Source organism: Anser cygnoides, chromosome Z (genome assembly GCF_040182565.1).
Source record: "Anser cygnoides isolate HZ-2024a breed goose chromosome Z, Taihu_goose_T2T_genome, whole genome shotgun sequence".
Taxonomy (NCBI): domain Eukaryota; kingdom Metazoa; phylum Chordata; class Aves; order Anseriformes; family Anatidae; genus Anser; species Anser cygnoides.
In genome coordinates, this window is record NC_089912.1 from 81,600,454 (window position 1) to 81,613,080 (window position 12,627).

The 12,627-nt window shown below is 38.6% G+C and overlaps 1 protein-coding gene across 1 annotated transcript in view; it reads right to left on the minus strand.

Moving 5' to 3' along the window:
• The window catches only part of PGM5 (phosphoglucomutase 5), an 85,285-nt gene that overhangs the window by 54,832 nt on the left and 17,826 nt on the right, over positions 1-12,627 (minus strand). The window lies entirely within an intron of this gene.

Below are 12,627 nucleotides of genomic sequence, written 5' to 3' on the forward strand. Positions count from 1 at the left end.
ATTTTAGAGATTGAGAGTTACTAAATATTCTGTGTGGTAGTGATGTTTGGCTGAGAAGGGAAAGGAAGAAAGCAGTTTTAGAACTTTATGATAGTGTTCACAGCAACAGAGAAAAAGAAAAATTAAAATGAAGAAGAAACTACAATATGCCACAGAAATAGATTGTTATTCCAGAATGGTTGAGATTGGCAAGGACCTCTGGAGATCATCCGGTCTAATCCCTCTGCTCAAGCAGGGTCACCCAGAGCAGGTTGCCCAGGATCATGTCCAGGTGGCTTTTAAATATCTACAAGGAGGGAGACTCCACAACCACTCTCAGCAACCTGTACCAGTGCTCAGTTACCCTATAAAGTTGTGTGCTCGTTTGTTTGGTTTTTTTTTTTTAAAAAAAACATTTCCTTTCAGATGCAACCTTCTGCGTTTCAGTCTGTACCCACTGCCTCTTGCCCTGTCACTGGGCACCACTGGAAAGAACCCAGCTCTGTCTTCTTTATATTTGGAACACTGGATTTGGATACTGGATATTCTTTATATCTGGAATCTGCAATATTCTTATAGTAAAAATTACCAGAGTATTCCAGCACTTTTCATATATTCTGTTTATAGAAAGAATTTCATTCTGTTTTGACTGCAGTGTACTACGTGAAATTAAAAGTGATTTCTCAGACTCACACTAAAAACAGAGCTTCAATGGTAATTTATAATACTATTAAGAAAGGAAACCTCCATTCTGCTTTAATACTAGGTTCTCCTAAGAGCACTCTCTCTCTCACACACACACACACACACCACTCTTTTCACCTCCTTATTCTGATTCTGGAAAGATCTTAGGCCTCTTTCATTACTCCACAAAAGGAAGCAGAAGACAATGTTTCTGCTCCTTCAAAATTAATCTGACAATTCAAGTGACTAAGTCTTAAAGTAAGATCTGCTCTTACAGGACTCCCATATTTCTCTGAAGATTGTTAAGTGGCTCTATCACAGTTCTACAGAGAACTTCTTCAAAGCCACCAGAATGTAAAGAACAATTTCCTGTCTTCTTAATTTGAAAACAATCTGATCTATTAAATTAGCAGAAGATCACACTTTAAAAAATACACATAAAAAATAGAATTTCAAACATACGGTTCTGAAATTCTGTGCCAGAAAGGTTTTCTTTGAAATCAGCAGGAAGCCTTCTCCATGAAGGTCACCAATTTACAAAAATCCTTTGATTGGAGAGGTCGCTCTTGGGCTGATACCAGCTGTGCTGTCTGACACAGACGAAACTTGTTCAGACATGCTAATCCACGTGGGAGTCTTTCAAGGTTAAAGCCGAAAATAAGACTGCATAAATCCTTGAAAGTAAAAGGGGACTTTATTTTAAACTCTCTTTTAGTAGTCACAGTCTTCTTTACCTGACTTGCTGAGCAATGCCTCAGATTGTTTTAATTAGAATGCCTTTGGTCTTTTTTATCAAGACATTTGTAGAAATTCTTGTTGCTTATTCATATTCACATACATTTTCAGATATAAGACAGATGTGTCGCTAAGAAGACTGTGGACTTTACTGTGGACTTTACTAAGGAGACTGTGGACTGTTGCCCAACATCTGTCCATTGCACAGTGCAAGGCCTGCTCAGAATGATTTGCAAAAAAATTGTTCTTTTTCTTCAGGTAGTTTTCACATGTGGCAGAGTAAGTCCAGACAAAAGTTTGTTTGTTAAGACTCCAAATAAACTTATTTCTTAATAAATTATTACAGAATACGTTTATGTCCCACCAAGCACAAAATCTTGTTCTCTCTAACTCTGGCAGACAAACTGTACAAGCAGACCTCATTTACAGTCATAACTTAAGCTGGAAACAGAGCACAGTAAAGCTTTCAACTCTTCTTTTCATTGATAAATGTCAAGAGTTTTCAATACAACTTTCTACACTCAGTCCTGAAAACTGTTCACTGTACAACCAATCAACCTGTTCATTCCAGGCTCAGAGCCATAGCTGCCCACTTCAAGCACAGGCCAGAAGGCAACTAACTGCATAACTGCAACCCACCATTCCTAGTAGGGTCGGTTGCCTCAGGGTCAGAACTGGCCAGTGAATCCCTTTCAGGCCCAAAAACGAAGCTGTGTGCGAAGTAAAGATGTAAGCCACAGGACCTTTCAGCCACAGAGAACAACACAGGGTTTCCTACTGATATTTCCTAGTGCACAGACATGCTTTCTGTACTTTTCTTTCCAAGAAATTAAATGCAGCCACTGAAAAACACAAAAACACAATTCATTCTCTCCCGGAAAGTTCAAAAATACACAATACATTGAGGATAACAGCTAGATTACAAGCACATTGTAGAAATGAAACTAAGGCAGAGCTAATGAAAGGATTGCAATGCCTTGTAACAATAATTGCGGTTTTTTTCTCCACAAAGCTTTTGAAACATGGCATATTTATATAAATAAAACATTTAGCTGCATAACATATTTGAAAGTTGGAAGGGAAAAAACAGTATTCTTTATCAGATATACAAGGACACAAAGGACATACACAGCCATTTTTGTTGCAGTGTTGTTTAAAAAGTTGCAAATCCTGAACAAATTTCCCATAACACAGCGCTCAACAAATCTGTATTATACTTCCAACATGTTAAATTATATTTATGAAGGTTTTATGCAGCTGTTCTTCTGCAGCATTCCAGAACAGACCTTCCACTTGTCCTTCTGTTTTGTCTAATTTAAAAACTGCTTATATGTGACACAGATTCAGCTCGACAGAGGTGTTTTAAAAAATCCGCAAGCCTATTCCAGATAAGAGAAAGTGAGACTGACTTATCCCACTGAAGGAAGATAAAAAGAGCAGCGTCACAACTGGCAAAACTTAAACAAATCACAGTTACAGCAAGTGAATGCTCCATCAGCCAAGTAGAAGGCTGTATTTATAACTTGGAGAAGTCATTATTTTGGAAGAATCTCTTAGAACTCGAGAGTGAAGGACATCCATGTGGGGAAAGGAATGCACAGTACCAATCCTGCTTCTTTCACAAACTTTGTCGCTAGAATAGATCATCAAGAATACAGAAGAAAAGCATATGGTTACAATGAAACAAGATACTAAGTTACAAAAACTTCATACAAAAGTTTAAAAAACTTCAGCAAAATTCAGAGAAATATTCACAAAGGCACAAGTGGAATTTGGTACATTGTTCTCCATGGCAACTAAGAGTTGCATGTTGTTTTAATTGCTACTGCCTGATAAACAGCAATAAAAGGCCACATACATTAATGCATCCAAAAACTTTTTTTTGGTGCTTACAGAGGGAAGACAAGGGTTTAACCTTGATCTCTGATTAAAGCACAGGAAACCTTAAGTCTCTGCTTCACAGTAGACTCGTCTTAACTTACCTACATCACTTAGACTTCATTTTTTCAAACACGGTGTATAATTAAAGAAGATTAACAGTCAATGGCCAAGGTCAAACTTGCTACGTAAAGGCTGTCAATGGAAACAGCCAGTCCTCAGAATCCTTTGAAAGTAAGATCAGACAAGGAAAAGAAAAGCTGGTAGTCTCCAAATTGGAGATCACTTCTGAAAATAACAGCTCTTAATTTTCTGGTCTACAAATAACTTATTTATAATGAACTTGTTGGGAGCCTACTTCCTGATTACATAAGCTGATACAATTTCTCTCTTCACTTGCTTATTCCAAGACAGTATTTGTCCCTATGCAATCACACAAAAAGGGCTGAGGTTTGATCAATGCCCTCGTGTCTGTGAAGTATTCAAGATCTTCACGCTGAAGATGTGAACAGTGTCACTAAACCTGTTTGAGTTATACCTAGCTGAGTATCGATAGACAGATTGCACAATAACTTTTAATAATGAACATGTTCGAATAGATTCTCTTTCAGAGATCAGACATTACAGAAAATCTTTTAGTTAGAAAAGCCTGAAGTTAAACTGCAGATTGAAACCATGTTGTAACAGAGTCAAGGGAATATGCTATAATCCGTTTTTATGAGTAGTTGTAATCAAACACATGGGGCCTTTTTAAGCTTGCTTGACTAGACATCCTTCAACTGACTCAGTTAGATTCAGGACAGGTGGCAGCACTTAGAAAGACCCTCCTCACTCCAGCCTAGTTAAGACTTGTGCATTAGGCACTAGTTGAAGGCCTGAGTCCCTTACTCCTTCAAAATAATTCTTACAGCATAGCGTCTATTTTTACCTGTTCAGTCTGTGATCTGCTGCAAATGATGTCTCAGTTGATTATGCTCTGTACATAAATCCACTCATTCATATGTACACTGTTCTGTAAATACACATACCTAGCGGCCACGCTACTAGATACTATTCAGCCAACACTGAACGTACCCACAGAGCTATTACCGAAAGCAATCCCACTATCTGGTCAGAAAAGTCAACTTCCTAATTTTTTCAAGTTTACCAGTTTATTTATGTAACTATTTAGAGTTGTCTAGAGATGAAATAACATCTATTTTCAGCAGGCTCCGTGATCTCCTGTATTCCTACTTGCTTTCAGGATTCAGGAACTAACAATGCATGCACTCTGTTGCACACATACATTAATTGCCCTCAGGAACACTAAATCCTACATATAATGGAATGATTATAGCACAGCAGGAAAGCATATATATGCAGCACAGATTTCTGAGGAAGACACTATTTAAATTTTTATTTGTTTCCCTGACAGTCTCCTGCTGTGTCAGGGAACTGGGGGATGGGAAGCAGGGGACAAGAAGAAGCAGCACAGGCACTTCACACTGCACAATACTCTCCAAATGTACAGAGAGGGTCCAACATTTCAAAGGGAAAGAGGTCTGCGTGGGGCTGTATCCCCCAGTTGAGACTTGGGTTTATAGAGCACTGCCTCCCCGTAGCTCTGTCCTTGCTGGTACCAGGCCCTGGGAATCACGTTCAGGGGAACATTCAGTCCTTCTTTCTTTGCCATCTCACCAGCCTGTATTAATTTTTGTGCATAGTTTGACTCTGACATAACACAGTAAGCACTAAGTCATCATTCAAACTTCATTATGCCCTTGTGGTTTCTTTCTATTGCAACCGTTTTCAATGCCAAAGAAAGATGTTCAATATTTGTTAGTGGAAGCAATGTTTGCTTCTCTAGTGTTTCCAGGTAGGAGTCAGAGACAAAAGCAAGCTGACAAAAGCTAAGAATGGAGAGGACATCTTCTTGGGCAATTCCTACAAGCCAATTCTTTTGTTTTTTCCTAATTCTTACAATGAGATAAGAACTCCTGGAGCACTGTTGCTCCTCTCTAAGCAATAATTGAGAGGAATTTGGCTGGTAATAATGAGTAAGCAAAAATACAGCCTTTGCCATGCAACTGGGCAAAATAATACTAAGATGACAGATAGTTGGATTAATATTCTTCATCCCGTCCTTTGTGCCATTCATTGCCGTTCATAATGTTGGGGGCTTCTGACCTACAGGAACAAAACAGGCAGAGCCATTTCAGCGAACCCTTCTGCTGTGCTTCGGACAAAACCGATCCCCCTCCAAATCCTCATCAGCACTATGAATTTAAGAGTTTCTTGCTAACAGAGATTGCCTCCTCCTGCACCCAACATAGTTTATTCAGAGCCATCACATCTTTACCCTATTCGCTGCATGAAGATATTTAAGTCAGAACAGTCACTATCACTGCAGGCCCCCTCAAAACCTGCCTCTAGCCAACCAGACAGTAAATGGACAGTCAGCATACAGAAAACTGAAGTGTCAGAACTGCATTAAAAGATGGGCTATCATATGTAAAGCAGATACTGAGTGGTGAGGTGACTAGTTCTGCTCAGGAAAAATATAATCAGAGCAACTAAATGTTGTTATACTGACCTGGCCATAGAAACAATAGCCATAAATGAATTCTCTAAACAATCCTCTTTTCCTGTACCAACTTGACTGTTATTTTCCACACCCACCCAACTTCGTAATTCCTACAGAAACAACTTTTGCTCACTCTTGTGATTCTCATTTTGCAGACCATTAGCTAACATCTCAGTATTCCATTTCCTTTTCTGTTAAGCAGACATCAGATAAACCAGAATACAAGGATATGAAAAAGAATAGTTTGTTCAACAGTGTACACAGCTCCACATTCCCCAAAAGAAAAAGAATACCAGCCTAAGGTTATGTATTGCCAGAGAATTGATGTCTGGAGACTTACTGCCACAATCCTGTTGATGTTGGAGCATATTAAAGCAGATGTTTCCTGTCAACTGCTATACTCTTCCTACAGTACATACAAGTATACTCCAGCAGTCACTTCAAGCAAACACATGTAAATGTCAAAAATCTCAAGTGAATTATCTTGTAATCCACTGCTCCATCTGCTATTGGTGTATTCCTAAGCAATATTTAAGTCCTCTAGATTATTGCTTCCCTCTATTAAACGCACGCTGAAAAATTATTAAACATGCATAAAAGTGAACAAACTACTAGATTTTCTATATCTTTTCTTTCACGTGCTATGGGTGGTATTTTAATAGCTGGAGGAAAAGCTCTAATATAATGATTTAGTCTAAACTATGGCCACACAATATGGATGCACCATAAGAAGACGTGTTTTCTCTTTGCTTTACAGACAAGATTCCAGGTAAAAGAGGTCCCATGACCTCAGAAGACAGTAGTTCTATTGAGCCAATTCTCTCCTGTGAAAGCTATGTTATCACTGAGACACAGAAGCAGGCCCAAAAAGACAGTTGGGTACACAACACTAAACAAATTCATTTTGTAAACACAGATCAAATTATACCTTTCAGTCATTAGTGGGGCTCTGAAAATATAAGTGCTTTTCCAGAGACATGGTTACACCATCAAATACAATGAAGCATGCCTAGCAGAATCCATCATTGTCTCATGAAAAAAAATAAGGAATGTTCACATCCTTATGACCATCATTAGCTCCATTCTCTTACTTGTAACAACAATCAACTGGGAAAGCATTTCCATGTGTTTTAATTTTTTTACGGAGTAATGACTGCATTATTAAATCCCAGATAGATATGCTTGAAGTTAGCATTTCCTAACTTCTTCAGGAAGACTGAGACATAGCAAGTACAATACAAGTTTTGCTTCTTTTCTAGGTACTATTTCTTCTAACCTACTGTATATAGCATTACAAATATTGTCATTTCCTTTTCAATCATCATTTTTTTAACACATTTTCTCATTTTTTAGTATTAGATTGTCAAAATATAAAAAATAAGGAATATCAGCATTCAACAGCACAGTAGAAATGTTTTCTAAGTACTCAGTTTATTAAGTGTGCTTTTCCTCCCTTGTTAATGAAGTGATACTCTTATTCTCCTCAAGGAAATGAAATTGGTAACTTCACAACTTTTTCAGGCATAGCCTGCTGTCCATGCTATCACATGCTGTAGATCACAGTTGGCTCTGATTGTCCTTCTCCTTTATTTGTATCTTTATTTGTATATGTAAAAAGACTTTTCAAACTGTTTTCAAACAACTATTCCAATGGAATTGAATAGTTCTAGACATGCATTCAAAGCCAAATTATTACTAATTCAAGTTACCATACTTCAAGATTAAATCTAGCAAGGTAAGTGAGACATCTAAGCAACTTATTAAAGTAAACTGGTATGAATTTGAACACAATTCACCACTTAATCTTTGTCTATAAGATCTGCTCTGAGTTTACTATCTCAAATGGAATATATGCAAACTTGAACAAATGACAGACTAGATGTGAGTGAAATATTTAATCATTTAAAGGATTTGTTTTAGTTGTTACACTGGGTGTAGCCGTGCAGGTGTTGGCAGCAAGGGCATGGGTCCTCACACTAGACCCAGATAGTTTCAAACAGCTCCGAAAAGGACAAAGCACAGGACACAGCTAAGACCAGCAGACAAGATGGTGGCAACTCAGAGAAAACAAACTTTTGAAAGGGTAAAATGCTGCCCAGCAATGAGGGCTTGGGAATAAAAAGCCCAAGAAACAACCCTACAAACACCAAGGTCTGTGAAGAAGGAGTAGGAGGAGGTTCCCCCACAGACCACAGAGAGAACAACAGTGGAGGAGATATCCACCGTGCGTGCTGTGGGTGACCCCATGCTGTAAGCTGGTGGATATTCCCTGACAAGAACTGCCATCTGTGGAGAGCCCATACAGGACAAACATTTTCCTGAAGGACTGCAGCCCACATGGAGACCCCATGCTACTTTAGGGGAGAAGCGTAAGGATAAAGGAGTGCCAGAAATGAGCTGCTATGAATTGACTGCAACCTCTACTCCCCAACCTCTTGTGCAGCTTGAGGGAAAAAGGTCAAAGAGTTGGGAACAAAGGAGTAAAGTTAAGCCTGCAAAAAAAAGCAGGACACAGGAGGAAGGTATTATTTTAATTTTTGTGGCTTTTTTGTTTCTCACTGCCCAAATCTGTTTTGGTTGGCAATAAATTTCCCCAAGTCAAGTGTGTTTTGCCCATAATTGGTAAGAGATCTCCCTGTCTTTAGCTTGACCCATGAGTTCTTTCATCCTATTTTCTCTCCCCGTTCTGTTGAGGATAGGGAGAAAGCAGCTGGATAAGCGTTTATTAGCTGCCAAGGTCAAGACCCACCATAAATACTTTGATGCATATTTTGATGTCCATTTTAGAAACTAACAAAATCTTCAGTACTGGCATAACAGCAAATAGTTAATAGTTGCAAGGAAGGCAAAAACCAAGCAGCTTTGGAAAGTTAGGCAAACAGGACAGATTTCAGCTAACATCAGATGATGAACTGTGATATTTCATTCAAAACTTTTTACAGTTTTCATTAAAATCATTATTTGGAAGTTCATTAGGATTTAATTCAGCAAGTCCATTTTAACCAATACTTCGATTAAAGCTTTATCTGTGAGACATTTCACTCACCTTAACAATTCACACTTTCTACTGTGACTACAACTATGTAACACAAGAGCTTTTTTCTAAGGACAAATGTAAGATGAGGGATGAGCGAAAAATTCTTAAGCAAGGAATACTTTCCTTCAGTAAAGGAGAAACACAACAGGGAATGTTTAAACAAACAAGACATGCACAAGTACATGAGACCTCAGGTCCTGAGAGAGCTGGACAATGTCATTGCCAGGCTACTCTCAGTTATATTCAAAAGATCATGGCAACTGAGGGAGCCTTTGGTGGACAGAAAGCAAGCAAATATCAATCCTAGCTTCAAGAGGGGCAACAGAGAGGATCTAGAGAATTACAGACCAGTCAGCCTCACCTTAATCTCTGGCAGGTAGTTGGAGTGCCTAGTCTGGAAATCACTTCCAAACCTATGAAGGACAAGAAGGTGACTGCAAGTAATCAACACAGATTTATAAAGAGGAAATCATGCCTAACCAATCTGTTAGCCTTCTATGGTGAGGTGGCTAGCTCACTGGATGAGGGAAGAATAGCAGATATTGTCTATATAGACTTCAGCGAGGCTTTCAACTCTCTCTCCCATAATATCTTCATAGACAAAATGATGAAACACACAGCAGATAACTTGACATTGAGGTAGACTGAAAACTGGCAAAAAAAAAGCTCTAGCAGATGTGATCAGCAGCACAAATTCCAGTTGGAGACCAATCACTACGGGTGTCCCCCAGGGGTCTATACCATGGCTCTATTTATGACCTGGACAACTGGGTAGAGTGTATCCTCCACAAGTCTGCAGATGATACAACACTCAGAGGAGTGGATAATATGCTGGGTGGTTACGCAGCCACTACAAGGAATCTTAACAGGCTTGAGAAACTGGCAAACAGAAACCCCATAAGGGTCAACACAGGGCAATGCCAAGCCCTGCACAAGGGCAGGAATAATCCCAGTACATACTGGGGGCCAATGAGCTGGAAAGCAACTCTGCAGAAAAGGCCCTGGGGTCCTAGTGGACGATGACTTGACCACATACCAGCAATAAGCCTTTGTGGCAAAGAAGACAAACAACATGCTGGGCTGCATTAGGAAAAGTACTGCCAGCAGATCAAGTGAGTCTTCCTCACTACTTAGTACTGGTGCAGCAGGACTTGTGATCCTGTCTCCACTTCTGGGCTCTCCAGAACAAGTAAAATACGGACCTACTAGAGTAGTTCTACCAAAGGGCCACGAAGAAGTCTATGGGATTGGAGCTTTTGTCATACTAGGAGAGGCTGAGAGAGACAGAATTTTTAAACCTTGAGGAGAGAAGGTTCAGGGGGAAATCTTACCGATGTGCATAAAAACCTGATGGAAGGGAGGAATGAAGACGGAGACAGACTCTTCTAGTGGTGCCCACTGACAGGCTGGGAGTCAATGGGCACAAACTGAAATACAGGAAATTTTGCTTCACCACAAAAAATAAATGTTTAATGTGAGAGTAGTGAGACACATGCAGAGGTTGCCCAGACAGGTTGTGGAGTCTCCATTCTTGGGGACACCCAAAGCCCAGTGGACATGGCCCTTAGCAACACACTCTGGTTGATCCTGCTTTGAACAGGGTTATTAAACTAAAGGATGTCCAAGCATCCTTTCCAGCCTCAACTATGCCATGATTACTTCCTTCTTTTCTGCCAGGATTAATATTCACAGTACACTTCTAATTTAATTTTCAATCCTTTCCTTCCAGTGCATGAGCTTGCAGCATGAGCTGTACGGGCAGATATAGAACGGGCTTCTACGACAATTGTCCCTGGAGCACAGAAGACAGCCTATCAAAAAGGAATAAAAAGGATCAAGAAACAAAAAAGACAATAGATTAAAAGCATACACAAGTAAGCAGCAACTTGAAACCTACTCCAGAATTTAAAGAAGGAGTGTTATATTTTCTTTTCTGAATGTTCTACTGAGAACAAAAATATTTTCCACACTGACTTAATTATATTGGAGATGAGATATGCAGCAGAAAACAGAGATGGTACTGTCACACTAAACAACATGCTGTCTATTATCAGCCGTCATAATCTTGAAGAGAAAGGATTTCCCTTCCCTTTGCAGAGAGTTCAGGTTTCTAATCCTAAACATTATACTAGTACACTAATTCTACACAGAACTGCTCAGTCTTGCTTTTTTCTTTTTGCTTCAATGCACTGGCAACATATTCTAGTCCTTCAAAAGTACAACTCACAAAATACACAATTATTTATTTTTTCTTGTAAGTTAACTTTTTAGTCCATGGGAATGGAATCATGAATGCTTTAAGCATTTTATTTTATATCCAGTGTCCCATAGAAAGATTTCACTGACACTAGTACAACTGTCCCTTATGTATAGAGATATATGAGATTGGAATCCAACTCAACATGAAACTCCTTCAGGCAATATATTGGATTTCAGACAATGACATTCTACAATTTTCTGGAAAAATCGCTCTTATAGAAAACAATCTTTCCTGGATGTTAAGCAGTTCCTTAAGGTGGGCTCCAACAGGAATCCTGGAAGACATGATTGTTCAATAATTCTTCTAGTTGATCTTTGAGGAAGGTGTTTATAATATTGCTTACTGCATGTCAATGCATGTAGCCAGCCCTTATATAGAAAAAGTGACTTGCTTAAGAGGAACTACTGTGTGTAATTTCATGACTAAGCTGGGCTCTTCAAGGGCTGAGTTCAGCACTGGCACATGGAAGTTAAGCAACTTATAGAATTTTGGCCACCAAAGCATATGAATATCTGGATATCATTATGGCATTATTACAGAAACTTCAGAATTCAGGTATTTTGGATTGTCATTAATCTAAATGAAGAGTCACAAAACAAAAGTAACCATCTTTGAAAGGATGCAACTTTTAAATCTTCAGGAAAACACAGACAACCTCAAAACAAAAGAGAAAAAAACTAAAGTGTCCTGGGTACAAGCAGCAAACATCATTATAATAAATATTTCTAAGAATGGCTAGGAAAATATTTACATCCTCCCATCATTATCAATTGCTCAGTTTTATTTAATAATAAGACTTAGCTCCACCGAACTAAATAAGGCAGTAATGACTACGAGACAATCTGTGCTCCAGAAGGTCAAATAAACATTGTCAAGAACATATGTCAAGTAGTCACAGTGTTACTGAAGGGGACTTCAGTACATTCATACTTTCTGACGTACTTACCCAGCTTTAAGAAGAAAGACAAACATATTTTAAAGTCACGGAGTCTTCAAGTCTTACAACAACGTACATACTCCAGGTTGTATAACAAAAATGAACCTCTATTTATTTCATGTATTATCTTAATACAATAGTAGCTTTCACTTAAACAATGAGATTTTCAGATTGCTGAATGGATTAGGTAAAATACAGCAAACCCCATCCTAACAGTATTTTCTTAAAACAGACCATCCACCTACAAGTAAGGAATATTTCCTTGAAGATTCAGTCAATCATTCAATGAAGCTGCTAGCTTTGAATTTAGTAAATTTTTGGAATTTTCCAAATACAGAAGCACCCTAATATTCTTGTTTTTCAAATAGTGATCAATCTCTTCATGTAAGCTACATTTCATTTTAAAATGACTGTTTCCTGATTAGACCAATTTAATAGGAGCAGCAGATCATTCTTCTGTTAGTAAAGCTATGCAGCCAGATTAATACTGAGATACAATTATCACTGTGAACACTCTTTCCACATGGAAAATCTAAGGCAACAACATTTAGCTT